The sequence below is a fragment of the Phyllobates terribilis genome, unplaced genomic scaffold (genome assembly GCF_046119375.1).
Source record: "Phyllobates terribilis strain yellow unplaced genomic scaffold, ASM4611937v1 Scaffold_1__5_contigs__length_1240528914, whole genome shotgun sequence".
Lineage (NCBI taxonomy): Eukaryota > Metazoa > Chordata > Amphibia > Anura > Dendrobatidae > Phyllobates > Phyllobates terribilis.
In genome coordinates, this window is record NW_027362761.1 from 775,967,389 (window position 1) to 775,988,534 (window position 21,146).

Sequence of the window (21,146 nt, forward strand, 5' to 3'; positions counted from 1 at the left end):
TCACGCTGTTGTGTGCAGGACCTGCGGTGACGTCATTGAGTCATGTGGTGGGTCACATGACTCAATGACGTGGCAGGTCCTTCAGACAACAGCGCGACGGAGGGAAAACATCAGAAGATAAGTATAAACTTTATTTTTTCTTTTTTTTACAGGTTCTTTGGTACCCAGGTCTGGATGAGAGTCTCCTCTCATCCAGACTTGGGTACCATCCGCACATTGATTCCGCTGCGCTTCCGCAAAATTAATGAACATGCTGCGGATTTTTGACCGCAGCATATACGCTGCGGAAAAATCCGCAGCATGGGCATTGACATTGCGGAATGCCATTGGGGACCATGGGGTGCGGATATACATGCGTTTTTCAAGCGTTTACGCTGCGGAAATTCCGCAGCATATACGCTTGAAAAACGCTACGTGGGCACACAGCCTTAGGCCTGCCATGGTTAATTAAGCACAATTTGGTAATCAGTTGAGAGACTCAAGAGATTAGGTCATGGGGTAACTTTTGCTTGTCTGTCGAGATCTTTGGCTTCTGTGAGGACTCACCTTCCAGAATGCATGCAGAACTTCTGTGATGTTCTTCCGCCATACAGGCCGTATGGTTGCGCTATTGACGTCATACCAGGAGCTAAAATGCCTAAAACGCATTTGTTTAACCTTTATCAAAAAGAGTCTGGGTAAGGGTCATATACGGCCATCCACCTCTCTAGTCGCCGTGGGACTTTTCTTTTGTTAAAAAAAAAGATGGAAGGTTGTTTCCGTGCCTGGAATTTTAGAGAGATTAATAAAATCATTGTTCGCAATCCTTACCATTTGCCCCTTATACCTGATCTTTTTAACCAATTATCTGGAGATAAATTTTTTTCCAAACTTGACTTGAGAGGGGCATATAACCCTATACGTGTTCGTCAGGGTGATGAATGGAAGACTGCATTTAATACGCCTAAAGGTCATTTTGAAAATTTGGTGATGCCGTTTGGGTTAACCAATGCCCCAGCATTCTTTCAAAATTTCATAAATTACATTTTTTGCTCTCTGGTGGGTAGAGTTGTTGTAATTTACCTGGATGACATTGATTTACTCACGTACTCAGGAGGAGCATTGTGAGCATGTCAAACAGGTTCTACGTAACAACCATTTATTTGCTAAACTGGAGAAATGTCAATGTGAAGTACAGCAGGTCCAGTTCTTATGGACACCATTGAGGTGCAACCAGTTCTTGATTGGGTTTAACCGAGTACCCTGAAACTGTTGCAGAGATTTCATGGCTTTGCAAATTTTTATTGGAAGTTCATTAAGAACATTTCAGTCATAGGCAAGCCTTTAACTGACATGACTAAGAAGGGAACATACTTTTTTTCTTGGTCAGCCAAGGTGGTAAATGCTTTTTCAACTCACAAAACAGCTTTCTCTAAGGCACCAGTTCTCAGTCAACCCAAGATCAATCTGCATTTTTCGAGGTAGTTGCTTCCTCTATTGGGATGGACGCTGTCCTTTCCTAAAAATGAGTCGGTATCTACATCCATGTGTTTTTACTCCCAAACGTTCACTCAAGCTAAATCGAATTATGACACTGGTGACCGAGAACTTCTGGCAGTTAAAAGAGCCTTTGAGGAATGGAGACATTGGTTGGAGGTGACAAGATATAAGGTGACTGTCTTTAACAATCATAAGAACCTATAATATATTGATGCTGCTAAATACTTAAATCAAGACAGGCTCGGTGAGCCCTTTTTTGCCCAGTTTGACTTTGTTATTACTTATCTCCTCATATTAGAATGTCAAGACTGACGCTTTGTCTCGTAGCTTTGTCTCAGAGTTGAGGGATGAAAATCCAGTCAAGATTCTTAGTGAGGGGGTGGTGGTTGGTGCTCTGGGAGTAGATCTCAGGCAGCGCATTCAGGATGCTCAAGACAGTGCACCGGAAGATATACCAACAGTATAAACAAACTTTATGTACCACCCTCTTTACCCATAGATCTTCTTAATGAAGTGCATGATTCCATTTTAGCTGGGCATCTGGGTTCTTCTGCTACTTGGAGATCTCTTTCTAGCAGAATGCTCATAGGCATATTGAAGCGTATGCCCGTAGATGTAGAGTCTGTGCCAGAGCTAAAGCCTCTTGTCAAGCTCCAGTGGGTTATCTCTTGCCCAACGATGTTCCATCGCAGCCCTGGATCCACTTGTCCATATACTTTGTCACTGATTTGCCTAACTCTGGTGGTGATACAGTTGTCTGGGTGGTGGTGGACCATTTTGGCAAAATGGTTCATTTGGTCCCACTTCAAAAGTTGCCAGCTGCTAAGAACTTAGCAACTTTGTTCATTTCTCATATCGTTAAATTGCATGGTGTTACCAAAAACATTACTTCTTATAGAGGGGCACAATTTCTGGCTAGCTTTTAGCATAGTTTTTGCTCCAGATTGGGTATCAAGCTGGCTTTTTCCTCAGGTTATCATCTCAAGACTGGGCAAACAGAAAAGATGAACCAAGATGTAGAGCAGTATTTGAGATGTCTTGTTTCCTCCAATCAGGAAGACTAGGTGAAGTTTCTGCCCTTTGCCGAGTTTGCTGTAAAAAACCATACCTCTATGGCTACCGGGACCTCATTTTTTTGGCTGCAGGGGTTTTCATCCAGTGTTTACGGACTTTTCAGGGTTACAATCTTCCATGCCAGAAAAGGAGAGATTTTCTTCCCAATTAATTAAGGTCTGTAGGGTAGTGGAAATGGGTCTGTAGGGTAGTCGAAATGGGTCTTTTGGTAGCTAGTGACTGCTAACCACAGACATAGGAAGGCTCCTGTCTTTGGGGTGGGTGATTTTGTGTGGTTTTCCTCAAAAAATCTACACTTAAAGATCATGTCTAGGAAGTTTTCAACTAAAACCTATAAAATTATTAAACTTTCCATTCTTCCCTCTTAAAAAAATTTGAGGGGACACCTAGTCCTCAAGACATAATTGAGGTGGATTTGGAAGGGGATCGGGAGTATGAGGTAGAGCAAGTTCTTGGTTGCAGGTGAGTCAGGGCCGTCTGTAATATCTCTTTAAGTGGAAAGGTTATGGTCATGAAGAAAACGCCTGGGTTGGAGTCGGAGGATCTTCATGCAGATTGCCTGGTAAGGGAGTTCCATCAACGATGTCAGACGGTCCGGTGACCACTCGTAGAAGGGGGGGTACTGTGATGGCTTGGTTTGGGGGTTCGATCCGCTGACCTGTTGCTGCGTGGTCGGTTCGTCTGTCTGTTGAGCTATTGCTTTTTCTTCACTGTCCAAATGTTGATGGTTCCCATTGTCTTTGTTCCCTATTCTTGGTTTGTTCATCTCCAGGTGTTTTCCATTTTCTTGTTTTGGTGTGCCCTATCACATTCTTTGTTGGGTTTTATATGTTCACCATTCACTGCACTTTCTTGCTAGTTATACCTATAGGTGGACTTGGGTTTACCTTTCATGATAAACACAAGTTGAATTCCTAGGGTGATCTTTTTTTTCCTATATAGTTCTTCTTCCTTTGTCCTTCTTAGGTGTCTGGGAGGTTATACTTGTTCCGTTTACTTTTGGTTCTCCTTAGCTTTCCCTCTACCATATATGAACGTGTTTTAATTTTCTTACTCTGAGTTTTGTATCTTCCTGCATACTTTCCTCTCCTCTTGTTGGCTGTCTGCTGCGGCCTCTCCTCTGGTTACTCAGGAGGTGCAAGAAACCCCTCGATTTATGGCCTTTTAGGGAGCCAGGTCCAAGATGGTGTTTTTGAGTTGTGCTGCTAGGGTCTTTCTACTCTGTAAAGGGACCAGTTAGGTTTGGGTGCAACGTCTCCTTATAGTAGGTCTTCCCTTTTTCTATTACCCATGAGTGAGCGTGTGTTAAGTTCATAACACTTCCTGGAGAGTGTTTTTCACTTGAGTCGATGTTATGAAGGGTTTTTTTTTCACCGTGGAAAGGATTCTGCGATCATCTACCACTGTTGTCTTCCATGGACAACCAGGCATTTTGAGTTCCCAGGCTCACCAGTGCTCACTTTTTTTGCAGAATGTACCAAAATGTTGAATTGGCCATTTCTTACATTTCTGCTATGTCTGTGATGATTTTTTTTCAGCCGAATGATCGTTTATTTCTCTTCCTTTGAGGGCTCCTTTGACTGCATGTTGTGGGTTCACAGCAACAGCTTCCAAATACAAATGCCTTAACTGGAATCATCATCCGACCTTTTACCTGCTTAACTGATGATGGATTAATGACAGAATAGTTGAGCAGTCCATTAAAGAGCTTTTGAGATAACTGTCCAATTACCTTTGCGCCCTTTAAAAAGAGGTAGCTACATATTAAAGAGCTGTAATTCCTAAACCCTTACTCCAATTAGGATGTGAATATCCTCAAATTAAAGCTGAGAGTTTTCACTTTAAGCCCATAATGATTATATAACTGTACCTAAAACACCTAAAATGACAAAACATGTCAATGTCCAAATCTTTCTGGACCTAACTGTAGGTCCTAGAGAGCTGAAACCCGGTCCAAAACTTTTCAAAGTGCCTGATTCACGTAGACATATTTACAAAACAGCGGAATACAGAGGCAAATATTAATTAAAATCTCTTTAGGAGAGACATTTCTCTGCATAACAACTTAGATATGTTGGCTTCATATTACTAGCAAACAAAGTTTTTAACCACACACACAAACAACAAACAGTTAAATCAAATAGACCCATGCAAAGCCGGGTAATTCTACTAGTCGAGTATAAAGGCGATAACAAAGATGGTCCTGGATCTCGGCTTGCACAAAGTCTATCCATGGAATCCTGCTTTCACAGTTGACAGATTCCTTATAACAAAGCTGTAATGCGAAATGCAACATTTCTTCCTCCTACTCCCACAGAAGTATATTACTCATCTCTTCCAGTCCCCCCTATGCCGATGCCCCTTGACCCGGTTTCCAACAGCAACATGGGGTAAAGTCAAGCAAAGAATGATGTCTTCTTCCTCGCTTTGCAGTGTGAAAGTAAGCACTATTTTTTGGAAGTACAGTGTGCTCTGCCAATTTTACAGACGGAAGAACCCTTGAATGCAGCAGGTAAGATCACAGAATGGATTCTAATTATTTATTTGGCAGTACGCTCTTCTAGTGTCAAAAAGAGAGATGAACAAGTGTTTGCCAGAAAATGATTTAGTGCAGAGCCATATAGCTCTAATATGAGACTCGGGCTGACATAGGAATCTGTATTACAGTTTTTCAACTTCCAATGTCTTTTCTACGCAAAATACAGTACTCGTGCAGTACTTTTTAGTCACATATTAGAAAAAAATGGTTTTGCACACAGTTTTGTCACAACACCACTTCCTCCATTATAGATAAAAACTGGAATGCCGTGAATACAGGTAACATGTGTATCACAAGTGTAAAAAACTGGAATTGGGCTGGCAAATACTCAGAATGACAATACTGTTTACGACTATAGTGGAGAAACGAGCTATCGGGACCATTCCCCACTACTTGCACAGGCAGGCCACAGGCCAGCAAGAGGCCAGCACCATACGGGGGATGTCAGATGGCATGATGACACCTCCTCACCAACTCGAAGACTACAGTGAGGAGGAGCTCATCACCGATTAGCAAGAGAGCCAGGTGAGATGAGTATTTGCTTCTTTTTATACTTTGGCAGTCACAAAAGGGCATAATTATTCCTACAATGAGGCACAATGGTCGGCGTGGTTGGCGTTGTAAGAAGTCATAAAGGGGGGTGTTATATTGAGGAGCAAAATCGGGGAAGTTATAATAAGGAGTCTCCCTATTATAATGTTCCCTTATGCATCTTCATTGTAATAATGTCCTCTTTTTAAGAGAAAGCACAGGGTGTGTTATTATTATGAGGACTTTAGTGGGTGCATTATTATAAGGGGCACATGGTGACACTACTATAGGGGGGAATAAGAAGGCACAGGGGAGCATTATTGCTATGAGGAATATAAAGTGAGGCACTATTGTTAGGATGTACAGGTGGAGCATTATTACTGTGCAGGGGCACTTTTGTGAGGCACAAGCGGAGGGCACAATTACTGTGTAGGGGCACGGAGAGGGCATGATTACTGTCTCAGGCACTGGTTATAGTACTGTTTGGTTTGTTTACAAGAGGGGAATTTGAGGAGGCTGTTTGAAATGCAATGAGCCAAAGATGTCTCTGTGTTACATTCTGCAGGAACGAGTCATGGATAGAAAAACTAGTCATGAAGATATAGGCCGAATGGAAAACAAAGGGGACATTGAATAACTGATCAGCGAGAATGCCACTAGTGAGTTGCTGAATATATCTCTACAGTATACACATATATGGCCTGCAGAGCGCTTGTGTATAACTGGTATTCACCATTATATGGTCACTGTATGGAGTAAAGAGGTAATGTCAATGTTAGTACAATGGTTTTGGTTTATGATCAGTGATATTATCACTACTGTAGATGCTGGTAATATTTGGTTATGGTGTGACAGTATTTTTTGCTATTATATGATACTAATATTGGTCTTTGAACATTCATTTTTGTTGAGTAAATTCCTAATGGCGTGTAATATACACACTGTTAGTATTCTGCTTTTCTTGCTGGTTCCAGAATTCGTCAAATTGCAAACTTGTAGTCACAACACGACAAGAGTCTCAGAACATTGAGCGATGCAGTCAAGACTCTAGTCACCAAATGTTCAAAAGAATGAAAATCACTTACTTGTAATAATGGAACCGGCATTGTCTGTACATTACACATCTTTAGGTTTTTGCACGCTTCATGGCTTGCCGGAAATTTATTCAGGGATGGACAACCCCCATAAAGTTTAGTTTGATGGCATTAAGGCTCCGTTACACTAAGCGACGCTACAACGATCCCGACAATGATACGACCTGTCAGGGATCGTTACAGCGTCGCTATGTGGTCGCTGGTGAGATGTCAAACAGTCAGATCTTCCCAACGACTCAGCAACGATGCGGCAACCCGTAACGATCTGTATAACGATGCACGCCTATGTGTTTCTGTGTCTGAGTCGTCAACAAGGTCGTTGGTAAGGCGTCAAACACACCGATACATGCTACCCAGCGGGGCCTCAACGATCAAAGAAATGTCCAGACCATTCCGACACGACTAGCGATCTCACAGCAGGGGCCTGGTCGCTGCTAAGTGTCAAACGTAGCGAGATCGCTGCTGAGGTCGCTGTTGCGTCACAAAACTTGTGACTCAGCAGCGATCTTGCTAGCGATCTCGCTTAGTGTGACGGGGCCTTTAGTCTGTCACTATATGGTGAAATTATGTAATTACAGCATGGCAGTATTATTTAAAGAGATTGTTCCCTTTCAGTAAAAGAATGTCTCCGGCTGCAGGTTAGGAAACACTTACCAATGCTCTCTGTGTCTGGCCTGGGGAAGTTGAGTACAGTGTGGTTTGTTTCTTTATAATAACCTGCAACTGGGAACATCCATTTACTGAAAGGGATCAACCCCTTTAATCTTATATAGCTGTAAAATTAATCTTGTAGAAAATCTTGATTTCCTCCTACTTCAAGCAGGGTATAATTTGTAATAGAGATCCCTATCTGGTAAAGTGCGTGTAAGGGAATGGGCAGCAATGGCCTATGTGCTTTTAAATGCTAGGGCTGAATTTCAATCTCAGTCCAGCCTTTATTGATAAGGGTTCAGAACATTGAAATTATATATTCGGTAGAGTGCTTTCCTGCTTCACAAAGGAGAAGGCAAATTAATTCTGATTCAACTGACATAATGGAAAAAGGTAAATGCTTTGTATCTAAGAAATTATACAAGCAAAGAGCAGGAAATGTCTGGAAGCTCATGGAATACAAAATACACACTTGTTACTTTTTATCATCAATGAATTCTGCATAGCTAAAGCACCTTAGAAGTTAGGAGAAAAAACTATCCATACTAAACATACAAGTTTATTCATCTTGCTTCCCAGGTCTGTGTGTCCACTAGCTGGGTTCAGTCTCTCAATCCTTATCCTCATGCATGTCACTTGACAAACGGTAAGGTTTTAAATATTAGAGTTAGGACTGTCCCAAATAGGGTCAACATGACGTGGTGGGATGGCTTCTGCATTATTTTGATCAAAATTATGTTAACTAAGTACCCTATATTATTTTCATGCACTGTTGCGGTTTATTTATTTATTGCATGGTATTTGTGTATTGTGTTTCTGTCTTTGTTTTTTTTCTGTTTAATGGCCATGTGTGAACATGCTCTTACATGCTGCTTGCACATCAATATACATTCCAGTTCATTTCTTCAGGTTTTTGCATTATTCTATTGAAATTAATTAGAAAATAATTATAAATGATTTAGTAGCATATTTTACGTAAGTTTTGGTATGGGTTTCTCACCATAATCCTGATCAAGAGACTATGTGAGTCAGGCCTATGGATGGTCTAAAAGGTGTTCTGTCAGTGTTAGACCACGTTCACACGTTCAGTATTTGATCAGTTTTTGTAAGCCAAAATCAGGAGTGGAACAGTCACAGGAAAAGTATAATAGAAACACGTCATCACTTCTGTATTTATCACCCACTCCTAGTTTTGGCTGGCAAATGCTGATCTAAAATACTCACCAAATACTGAACATGTGAACGTGGCCTTACACTGACAGCTCTAATGCAATGCATGTTTATTGCAATGCATTTGAGCAGTGTTGAGGCAAATAAAAGTTAAAGTCCCATAGAGGGACTAAGTAAAAAAATGAAAAATGTAATCCCCCTCCCCCACACAAAATAAAGAATTTCAAAATTTGTGAAAAAATATTACAGCAATAAATATGCATATTTTGTGTAAAAACAAAAAGTACACATATTTTGTATCAGAGCGGCCTTAAAAACCTCATTTATAAAATTGTCACACTATTTATCCCCTACACTAATAACGTCAAAAAAATAGTAAAAAAAACATGGCAAAAACTATGATTTGTCATCATTGCACCGAACAAACAGTGGAATAAAATGTGATCAAAAAGTCATAGACATGTAAATAGACATGTTATGCTTGAACACATCATTTGTCCTGTAAAAAAATAAGCCCCTCTTAGCTCTGTCAGTGGAAAAATAAAAGAAAGCTATAGTTCTCCAAATATATAAATGCAAAAACAATTTTTTTTGTATACCATATATACTCGAATATAAGCCGACCCGAATATAAAGCGAGGCACCTAATTTTACCACAAAAAACTGGGAAAACTTATTGACTCAAGTATAAGCCTAGGGTGGGAAATGCAGCAGCTACTGGTAAATTTCCACATCCTGGTAAGCATTGACCACTTATCACCAATCCTGGTATGCATGGCCCCCCATCCCCAATCCTGGTATGCATGGCCCACTCATCCCCAATCCTGGTATGCATGGCCCACTCATCCCCAATCATGGTATGCATGGCCCCCTCATCCCCAATCCTGGTATGCATGGCTCCCTCATCCCCCAATCCTGGTATGCATGGCCCACTCATCCCCAATCCTAATATGCATGGCCCACTCATCCCCAATCCGGTATGCATGGCCCCCTCATCATCAATCCTGGTATGCATGGCCCCCTCATCACCAATCCTGGTATGCATGGCCCCCTCATCCTCAATACTGGTATGCATGCCCCCCTCATCCCCAATCCTGGTAGGCATGAACCCCTGTACTGTTATATATGGACCCCTGTCCTGGTATACATGGACCCCTGTCCTGGTATGCATGGACCCCTCATCCCCAATCCTGGTATGCATGGCCCCCCATCCTGGTATCCATGGCCCCCCATCCCCATCCTGGTAAGCATGGCCCCCCATCACTGCACACATGAAAAAAATAAACACTTCTACTCACCTTCCTTCCCTCTGCTCCAGCCCTGCGGTCTGTCTACTAGCAGCTGATTTCAGCACTGCCATGCGGCCTCAGACGCTGAGGTGAGCTGCGGGGATATTCACTCCTCTCCATTCCAGGACTATGGGTGTGGAGAAGAGCGAATATTCATTTTCTTTAATAGTGCACAGTGTCAACAGCAGCCGCAGCTCCTGCTGCGGCTCAGCGATCCTGTGTGCCTGCTGCTAAAGAGAATGAATATTCACTCTTCTCCACACCCAAGGGAGTGGAGAAGAGTTTATATTCATTCTCTTTAGTAGCGGGCACAAAGGATTTCTGAGCCGCAGCAGGAAGCCGGAAGCTGCGGCTAAAGTGTGCGATATTAAAGAAAATGAATATTCACTCCTCTCAATGCCCATAGACGTGGAGAAGAGTGAATATTCATTTTCTTTAACAGCGGGCACACGTAGCTGCAGCAGCCAGCTACTACCTGTACACCGCTCCTCCGGCCCCGCAACACCCCCCCATAACCTTCAGCAGCCGTAATGTAAGTATATACTTGACTATAAGCCGAGGGGGGGCTTTTTCAGCATAAAAAATGTGCTGAAGAAGTCGGCTTATACACGAGTATATACAGTAATTTTTTTTTGTGTAAAAGCAGCAAAATATAAAAAAAAACATTAATGTGGTATTGCTGTAATCGTGCTGACCTAAAGAATAAAGCTACCTTATTACTTTTACCACATGGTGAATGACATAAAAAAATCCCACTTCCCCAAAAAAACTGCTGATTTTCAGGTTTTTTTAATTATGCCTCCAAAAATTTGAATAGAAAATGATTGAAAAATGTAATGCAATCCAAAATGGTACCAATAAAATCTTCAATTCCACAAAAAACAGCTCTCACATGAATCTGTTAACAAAAAAATGGAAAAATTATAGTGCTCAAAATATAGTGATGCAAAAAACATTTTTAGTGTGTATGACAAAACCTAAAAAACTATAAAAATCTTGTTTTGCTGTAATCATACTGATCTGAGGAATAAAGCTGTCTTATCACGCATACCACACAATAAATTGTGTAAAAAATAAATAAAAACAATTCTTGAACTGCTGTTGATTTGTTCATTTTGCCTCCCAAAGCTTGACTCACATTTATCCTACCTTCTACATGTGAGCACTTAAATTAGGGTTTCTGTGAAAATCTCTGAAATACGTGATTCAGACAAAACCCTCAACAGAAGATTCACTATAATGAGGCAGATGGAGTCACTTTGGACTCAGTCTGGCCTATGATCCAGAGGTGTCTGTCTTTTTAAATCAGCCTGCCTCATTATAGTGCATAGGGTAGTTTGGGGTTTGATCTGAATTATGTACTGTATTTCAGAGATTTAGATAGAAATCTGTATGTAAGTGCTCAGTGTAGAGCACAGGATAAATATGAACTGAGCCATAAAGAAGCACTCCCATCAAAGTTTTTATCGTCTTAATGTATTGCAGTCATCATGTTATATACTACTGAGTGCTTACAATTGCTCATTTGTTTGCTTCTACCCAGTTAATTATTTTCTATTAGATCCATGACATTACAAGATTAAAAACAAACTTGCTGAATTCTTCTGAGATCTATGTAGAAACAGGAAGTCTCTTTTCCCATGCACTGCAAAAGTCCCTGGCAGAAGGGAGGAACGGGAAAAGAGATTTACTGTTTCTAAATAGAGCAGAGAAAAGAGAAAAATTAACTGGGTAGAAAGGCAAAATGAACAATTGTAAGTACACCGTGCTTTATAATATGATGATTGCAATATATTAAGAGGATAAAAACTTTAATGGGAGTGCTTCTTTAAAAGTGATCATAAATGTTTTGTACCCCAAAATGGTAGCAATAAAAGCATAAACTCAAACCTAAAAAACAAGTCTCTATTCAGATCCGTCATCTGTTAACGGAAATATAGTGGGCTTCCATGATGCTGGTAGCAGAAAGGCTCTGGAAAAGTGCCATGTCTCCCCTCCAAAAGAAATCCAGTGAAATATGCACTCCCAAATCCCCCCTTCCTATTCTGAGCCTCACACTGTATCTAAGCCACAGTTAGCATACACGTTTGGCATTACTGTAGCAAGGAGAGCTCACTTAATTTATCAAGTGCGTGTCACCAGAACTATAAGCTGGGCACACTGTACTGGGCACTGCAATGTATTGGGCACTACAATGTATGGGCAATACAATGACATATTTGCAATTTTCACTCTGTAACATTCAAGGCATGTTTGTTTCTTGAAAACACTCATGGAGTCAAAATGGTCACTACACCAGTAGATGAATTCCAAGAAGGGTGTAATTTTCAAAATGTGGTCACTTAAGGGGGTGTCTGCTGTTCTAGCACTTAGGTGCTTTGCATATAGAGTCTACAAGCTATTCAAGGAAAAACTGTGTTCCAAAAGTAATTTTGCGCTCTTTCCTTCAGGAGCCCTGCCGTATGGCTAAACAGTACTATATTGCCACATATGGGGTATTGCTACTATGGAGAAATTGTGTATCAAATTATGGGGCAATTTTTACCTATTTGCCTTTGTGAAATTGGAAAAGCTTGGCTAAAACAACATTTTAGTGGTAAAAGAGTAATTTTTTCTTCATCGTCCAATGGTATAAAATTCTGTGGTATACCTGTCAATATGCTCTAGCCTTAGATAAATTCATTGAGGGGTGTGGTTTGTAAAATGGGTTCACTTATGGGAAGGTTCTGATCTGGCGCTGCAGGGGCTCTGCCAATGTGGCACAGCACCCGCAAACCTTTCTAGCAAAATCTGCTCTCCAATATGGCACTCCTATCCCTTCTGAGCTGTGCTCTGTGACTGAAAAGTAGTTTTCGACCACATATTGGCCTACTCAGGAAAAATTGAATAACAATTTATGTGGCTCATTTTCTCATATTAGCCCTTTTGAAAATTAAAAACTTTTGGCTAAAACAGCATTTTAGTTGAAATATGTAATTTTTTTTATTTTCACAGCATAATGTTATAAAATTTTGTGAATCAACTGAGGTTTAAAATGCACACTTGACCCCTAGATGAATTCCTCGAGAGGTATAATTGCCAATAAGGGGTCACTTGTGGGGGTTTCTACTGTTTTGGCATCTCAGAGGCTCTCCAAATGTGACAAGTCAATCCAGTCTATCAAAAATTGTTTACCAAAACTGAAATGATTCTCCTTCCCTTCCGATCCCTGCCAGGTGCCCAAACATTAGTTTCTGACCACAGAAATATTTTATTTTCATGACCCAATATTATAAAATTCTGTGAAGCAGCTGTAGATTTTACATGGTCATCGCACCCACCTATAAATTTATTAAGGGGTGTAGTTTACAGAAGGAGGTCACTTGATGGGGTTTTCTGCTGTTTTTGCACCTCCGAGACTGCAACATGGTGTCTGCAATCCGTCCGTATTTATGTACTCAGGAGGAATTTCACAACAAATTGTGCTGTCTATTTTCTCCTTTTACCCTTGTGAAAATTTGGGGCTAAAGCGACATTTTAGCAAAGAAAAAATGAAATGTTTCTTTTCCTTCTTCCAATTTGCATTAATTCCTGTGAAGCACCCAAACAAGCTTTCTGAATGTAGTTTTGATTAGGCTGAGTGGTTCAAATTTTAAATGGAGTCTTGTTTGTATGTTTTGTTATATATAGACCCCTCAAAGTCACTTCAGAAGTGAAGTGGTTCTTAAAAGTGTAGGTTTTGTAAATTTTAATATAAATAAACTGACTATTCGCGCTTTGGCTAAAAGGGACAATATATGGGTAAGTGATAATAGCCTATACAGCCTGGCTTATTCATAGATAAATATATGGAAAAAATTAGTAACATAAATGCATTATTTATGTGAGAAAGGTCAAACAGCACAAGATGATACTCGTTCTTAGGCCAATAGTAAAAAATTAATTTGTCCTCAATTACCCCATTAAAAGGGAACCTGTCAACACAATTTCACATACTCAAGTAGTGGTATGGCTGTATTGGTGCTTTTCCTACAATACAAATACCTTTTTTTGTAGAGATCTGAAGTGCCAGTACTCTAACCTTATTCTGCAGGATAAGATGTATATTGAACAGAATGGAGACATGCTTGGCTGTTTCTATAACAAACCCAACTTCCTGGAAGCCACTGTCGGTGGCTAACAGAATGGGTGTTGGGGGACCCCACTTGTCTTAATAGGTGGGTGTCCCAAATATGGACGCCTTTAGGGATGGGATGCAAACCACCCAGTTTGTTGGCCCTGTAACTCAGAGAGGTAGTACTCAAGAAAACTCCCTAAGCTCCTTGTGACAGAGTACAGTGCTTATGAAGCAAAAGCTAAATGTGCAGCTTATCAGTTACATCTGCACAGTCGTCTGTCCCGGCTCTGCAGTCTTTTGTATGCAACATATTTACATAAGTATACAGTAGCCTACGGCTGTATATCGAGCTGGATATGTTTTTTTACAGTGACCTGCGTACCTGGATGTGTCAGGAACCTCCCATTGCATTGTTGTTTTCAAAATGCTATATGATACCCTAATTAAAGATTTCAGTTGGCTAAGGTGCAAAAAGTACCAATATACAGTATGTGCAATCTGTAAGAAAACTAGAATATAGTAAAGGGGTACTTTTTGGTATTGCATGTCTTATGTTGTACTAATAGGAACTAAAGAATGTTCTTCAGTTCTTTCCTTTTAAATAAAGATGAAAATATTATTTGTTACCATGGTTTTTTATACAGATTATCTGAGTCACATACTATAGACTGTTCAGGAAAGACTGTTCTGCCTTCAGGCATTCCCACACCCTTTTGGAACGTACCTAACCTACCAGTAATTCTATGATGTTCTCTCGACATGTGGGTAATGCATGCAGAGAACAGAACTGAGTCACAGGTCACCAGATCATGAAATGCAAAGTTTTCACTGCAAAAAAATATCAGGTTAGCTATTCAGATCTTATAAAAACAATTGTAACTATATTTTTCTACTTTTTCAAATTATGTAGTTTTTCATGTATTGCTTTTATTCTCACAATATATACTAACTCTTTTAGGGAAATAGATATTATTTTGCTGTTTATTTGCAGAAACTATTTTTTGCAAATGTTTAATCATCTATAAAATAGTTTATTTGGTTCAGATATTTACTAGAGCGATTAACGTGTGTACACACACTTCTGTACCCTGTGTAGTAGCTGCTCACAGGTACTGCAGATCAGACCCCATTGAAGTATATAGAACAGGTAGCATCTAAATATACAGTAGAGTATGTAGGATCACAACATTCATAGTAGGTAAGAGTCACAACCCACATCCACCCTGCGCAGTGCCTTCTGCACAGATCACATAGCATCCCTAGAAAACTTACACATAGAAATCAAATTAACATCTCTAGACAGCTGTTACTTATGGTCCTTGTTTTTGCTGTAAAGCATATCTCTAAATTATGACAACAGCAGTTCAGGTATGGCAGCTGCCACAATTTTCATGTAAAATAAAAATATAATTGGTAAAAAATGAATTCCATCACTATTTGGTTCTAATTAGTAAAAATAAAATAATAGATGATACATTTATTTTAGTATCTCTTTTTTTTCTGGATAAGTGCACTAATGAAGCGGTATGAACCAAGTCTCTTAAAAAACTTTCCATCATCCTTGAATTAAAAAAAACTCCCAGAATGCTTCAAATTAAAAAGTATATTACCTTATTGACCCCCTCGAATCCATCACTGACTTTTTTGTTCCCCAGATTCCAAACTTTCTTTTACAACCAGATGGTCTGTGACCAATTTACACGCCCTCTTAAAATGTCAGTTTTTTGTCATATATTATACAACAACCCATTTGGATCACAAACATCATGATTAGAGGTTCAAAAGTGGGAACAGTGCCCCTTTTGTCCACCAAAAACAACTCCATATACATGCAATAATTTATAACAAGGAGAAAAATGGAGCCTTCAATAGCTTAGAATGATTATTCAAATTTTATTACATATAAAGATTAAAATCAGTAACAAAAAACACCCATATAACATTTATGCACAAAAAAGTGATCAACACAGACCTCAGGTTGTGAGTAACCAGTGGCGCCAATTACAATGTGGTATCATGAATAGTGACTATGCCACAAGGGCATTCCTATACATAGCACATACTGATAGTATCTAATGAGTCCATAAGTTAAACCCTGAGCCAAAGGGAAGGTATAGTACCTAGTACATCTTGGTAGTTATCAATAGGCTCAATGGAGAATACATATTAAATAATTGGACTCATGAACATACCCAGCAGTTGGAGATGGACGCCAATGGGACAGTCAAGCTGGTGAGAAGATTCCCCAGGTCCCCTAGGCACGTTTCGCTTGTACAAATGACCGCTTCATCATGGGGAATGTAAAAAAAATGTAGCCAAGAAAAATAATTTCAAAACTTGTTCCACCTTTATTGCTACCCATAATCTGTACAAATTCGTTGAGAAACAAACTGATATCAGTTTGAAGGGAAAATAAAAATAACAAAACTAAAAGAATGTGATTGCATAAGTGTGCACACAATTTTATACTTAGGGATGTGGTTGTGTTCAGAATTAGCCAAGCATATTTAAACTCATGTTAAATAGTAGTCAGTACACAGCTACCATCATTTAAATTGATTCTGATTAACTCCATAAAAAGTTTAGCTGTTCCAGTAGGATTTTCCAAATATTTTCTTTGTTGCATTTCACAGCAAAAGCCGTGGTCCATAAACTGCTTTCAACACAGCAAACGGATCTCAATGTTGAAAGTTATCAGTCAGGAGAAGGGTACAAAAAATTTCCTAGACATTAGATGTACCGTGGAACACTGTGAAGATGGTCAACAAGAAGTGGCTTAAATTTGGCACAACATTAACATTATCTAGAACTGGGTGTTCATAAGAAATTGATGAAAAGACAAGAAGAAAATTGGTCTGGGATGCTGCCAAGAGGCCTAAATCAGCATTAAAGGAGCTGTTGGAATTTCTGGGAAGTACTGGTTATGCACTGCATGTGACAACATTCCCCCGAATTCTTCAATGTCTGGCCTGTGGAGTAGGGTGTAAAGACAGAAGTTTTGTTTGCAAAAAAAATTCCATCCAAGCCTGACTATGTTTAGCTAAAATCTACATTAATTCTGTCAAAAGCATGTGGGGAAATGTGTTATGGTCTGATGATACCAAGGTTGAACTTTTCATTCATAATTCCAAAGGCTATGTTTGGTGCAAAGCTAACACTGTGCAACACTAAATGAACATCATACTCACAGTGAAGTATGGTGGAGGCAGCATTATGCTTTGTGGCTGTTTTTTGGCAGCTGAAACATGGGTTTAAGTCAAAGTGAAGATAATTATTAACAGTTCCAAATATCAGTCAATTTTGTTTAAAAACCTTCAGGCCTCTGCTAAAAAGCTGACGATGAAGAGGAATTTCATCTTTCAGCATGACAATGATCCTAAGCATACCTCTAAATCAACAAAAGAATGGCTTTGCCAGAAGAAGATCACTGCTTTGTAATGGATCAGTTAGAGCCCAGACCTGACTCCAATTGACAAGCTGTGGATTAACTTGCCCTTTCCCTAGTTGCTCTTACAATTTGACTAATTGAAACCACTATTTCATGGAAGATTGGGCAAAGATTGCTAATTCTAGATGTGCTACGCTGATAGGCTCCTACCTAAAAACACTGAATGCTGCAATAAATTCAAAGACTTCTTCAATAAAGTATTAGTTTAAGGGTTTTCATATTTATGCAACCACATTATTTTAGTTCTTTTTTTTTGTCTTCCACCCAAAAAGATTTCAGTTTATTTTTCATATGAATTATAAAGACTACAGGTTACATTAAGGGTGAGGCGGAAGGCAGTTCCCTGGGGAAGGCTGACAGTCCTGAGGAGAGTTGGCCATATGTGGTAGAAGTGGAAAGCATTGCGGACATTGCAGCGGACAGACCTTGCAGCTGGGTTGCCACCACATTGATGGCCTGCATCATATGGTCCTGATGCCCACGTTGGGAGCACACTTCCTTGTACAATACTTGCTCGTTTGACTTGGGATCTCTGGGTCCCGATTTCTCAGCGGGGTCCATGTCCTGAATGTACTGTAACGCGGATGGGTGTGGACCCGCTGCACCATGGGTTGTACTTACCTTGGAAGCGTCTAACTAAGTGACTACCTGGTATTCACTTGAGCTTCTGATGGTGAGGGTAGGCTTGGCCACAGGTATTACCACTTCAAAGCAGTCCCCGGATCTACATCGGCTTACCGGAGAGTCAGAGGCAAGAATACAAGGTACAGGGGGACAAAGGCTAAGACAGGGTCAAACAGGCCGAGATGAGGGCAGGCAGCACAGGTTCAATATATGTAGCCGAGCTCAGGAGTGGAGAAATCAGGATAAATGGTAAACGACCCAGGTCAATAACAGGGGAGAGAGAACAAACATGCACAAGCAGAAACCAGAGACAAACTACTAGGAACCTAGGTTAAGCAAGGAGTGGTGGGAGGAGCTGACTAATAAACCCCCTGCTGCCTAGGGATTGGCTAGGGAAATAAAAATCTACAGGACACAAGTAGTCAAGTTCCTGCAAAATCTGGCCACTCTTCCCTATAGCCAAGTGGAGACTCACCAGCAGCAGTAGGATGCAACAGAGTTAGAAATGGTGCAAGAGGCAGCTCAGTGAGATGACCCAAGACTGGGAGGAGTAGAGTGGTGACCGCAGTGAGTAGTGCAGCGCTAACTGCTCGTGCGAGTCACCGACATGACACTGAGTTACATACACTCCAAGATATCAGATCCTAATCTAGTGAATATTCTTACATATTTATGAATCTACTGAAGTGTAAACCACTTTATAAAGCTTTTAGGAAAGTGGAAAGTGTTCACTAAATGTTTACTCATCATCTCCTGGGGAATGCAGTACACACTGTGCTACTATACTATGGTTGTTCTATGCTTCTATTCTTTGTTGAAACATTCACGTTATATTTTGAAATCTCTTAAAATATGGATTATGACCTGAACCTTTTCTGTATAAATAAACCTTTTCGTGACAACCAGCACAAAAAGATTCAGCATTTATCGGGTTACTTCAAATCAGAGCCTCGGAAACTTGTAAACTTTGTCACTAGTGGCTTTAAATAGTATGTCAGACTGTAGGAAACCACAACACCCTCTTTTATGCTTACACATACTTAAAGGCATTGTGGTACAGCAGGACAAAGAAAAAACTGTATTGTCCATGTTATGGCAACATGGAGTTTACGATGTTTATGAAAAAAAAATCTCTGTAGCACCAGGTTTGTGACTCATTGTTTCACTCTCACCGGTTGACTTTTCTGTTGTCAATAACAGTCACTAGTTCCCAAATTATGTGTTACCAGCCAGGACCTAGGCTCAAAATGTGACTCATATTTGGTTAAATAATGTTTTATAGTTTTCCACTTTCATAATATCCAAATTGTTTAGATTTCCTGACAATGTGTCTTTAAGTGATATTCTCAATACAACCCAAATTTTAAATTAGAATTGTTAACCAGTCTAAGCTGTATTGGAATTAGGAGTAGGCCTGTTCTAAAAAGATAAGGTGAATTAACAAAGTAAGTGCTTACAAGCAGAAACCTGTTTGTCGGAGAACTTCATTCACCTCTACTGGGTCATTTTCAAGACGATTCACTAGAGACTTTAGGACAAAACTGCATTAGTGGAGCCTAAGTACGTCATAATGATGAGCGTGTCTCAGAAGCATGTTCCAGCAAAGCAAAAATGTAGGAATAAATCTGCCTGCTGCACTTAATTCAATGGATTTTCTTTTGTCACCTTGTAGAGAACGGTTTTATTTTTCATGTTTGAGTGTCATCACTTGTCTGGAATAATAGCTTCATTTCCAGAGATACTGAAAATTTGTAATTTAATTTTCTTCTGTACAAAAATGCTTTCTAATTATTATACAGTAAAAAGCTCAATGCTCTAATTCGCAAAAAGCTCCATAATAGGAATCTAAATAGGAGATTCTGCAATAGGATAGAATTTTTTTAGAGAAATGGTGGAAAGCAACATCAGTTCCTCTGGTTATGCTGTACTGAGAGTGGAATACCCCTATAAGTTAATTATTTGTGAGAAGCTACTCATTCCCTGACACTCTGGTGGCTCTCACTGTAAATAAAGGCAATTACCTTCACATATTCACTACATGCATTTATTCTATCATTAGAATATTTGTACAAACACTCAACAGGCAAATGCTTTTTTTGGATTGTACTTGTACTTGAGGTTCTTTTTTTTCCCTGGCCTTAACCTTTTATCTGATTGAAACAAAGCATATGACTGTCTTTTTTTTAGGTGCATGTAATAATAGATAAGCAAAATGATGTAACCTACTCTTAAGTCTCATTTAACCCTGCTTTATCAGTATGACACCAAGTCAACTTTCGACCATAACAAATGTCATATGCTAAAGCAACCAACATGCGGTGATGCAAATCAACCAGAAATGTTACGTTAAGCAATACAATTTATGTTCCGTGAGCTTCCCTGGAAATATGTACTTTGGTTCCTGCCACTTTACATGTGAGCACACAAGCTCACAGTTCTGAGCACTGTCACAATATACAATTTGACGATCCATGCATTTCTCTGTCATTCCTATAGGCGTGATAGTATATGGTTTATAGCCTGCTGTTGCTAACATAAAACACGTAGATGACTATTTGTAAAGTTTGTACATACTGACCTGTACTTGTGTCTGTGTCTCTAATGTGCAGCTCTCACACACTTTTCTCAGGCGGTGTGCTTTTCATTCTAATCCCTTCCTTTTTCCCTCCAGTGTTTAAAGAAGTCACATTGTGTAACAGGACTTCTATGCACATGCTTTCCTGAATACTTTAGATTGGTTTAGTTGGCTGCCACTCAACTTTAACTCAAATCCATTCACAGTCTGTTCTGTTCGGTAAAATGACACTGAATCATGTAACCACAGTAATCATGTGAATTATGACTAACTAAGTCCTGACTGTGAATTCTATGTTTTATAGATTACATGTGGTTTGTAGCAATCTAGATCTGTATAATATTCCAGATAGTAATGGGTTGAATAACTGCAGCACTGAAGAAGATGAGAGTAGTAGGCTGTAAATAATGCAAATATTCAATTGATGGGGTGGGTGAGAGAGTTAGGAGAGGTGCCAGCAGCCCTACCAGACTCGGTGTGATTGATCAATAATATGGTGTAGCTGGTATCTGTCCTGCTGCATTTTTAATTACAATTACACATTTTTTTCCATATTCATAATGCACTAAAAAGCAG

The 21,146-nt window shown here is 39.8% G+C and overlaps 1 protein-coding gene across 1 annotated transcript in view; it reads right to left on the bottom strand.

Moving 5' to 3' along the window:
* Nucleotides 1-20,720, bottom strand: part of SLC20A2 (solute carrier family 20 member 2) — a 141,340-nt gene extending 120,620 nt beyond the window's left edge. The window contains exon 1 of the mRNA XM_073636993.1: nucleotides 20,574-20,720. The gene's annotated coding sequence lies outside the window, so the exon portion shown is untranslated. The remainder of the gene's footprint in view (nucleotides 1-20,573) is intronic.
* Between the last annotated feature and the right edge of the window lie 426 nt (nucleotides 20,721-21,146).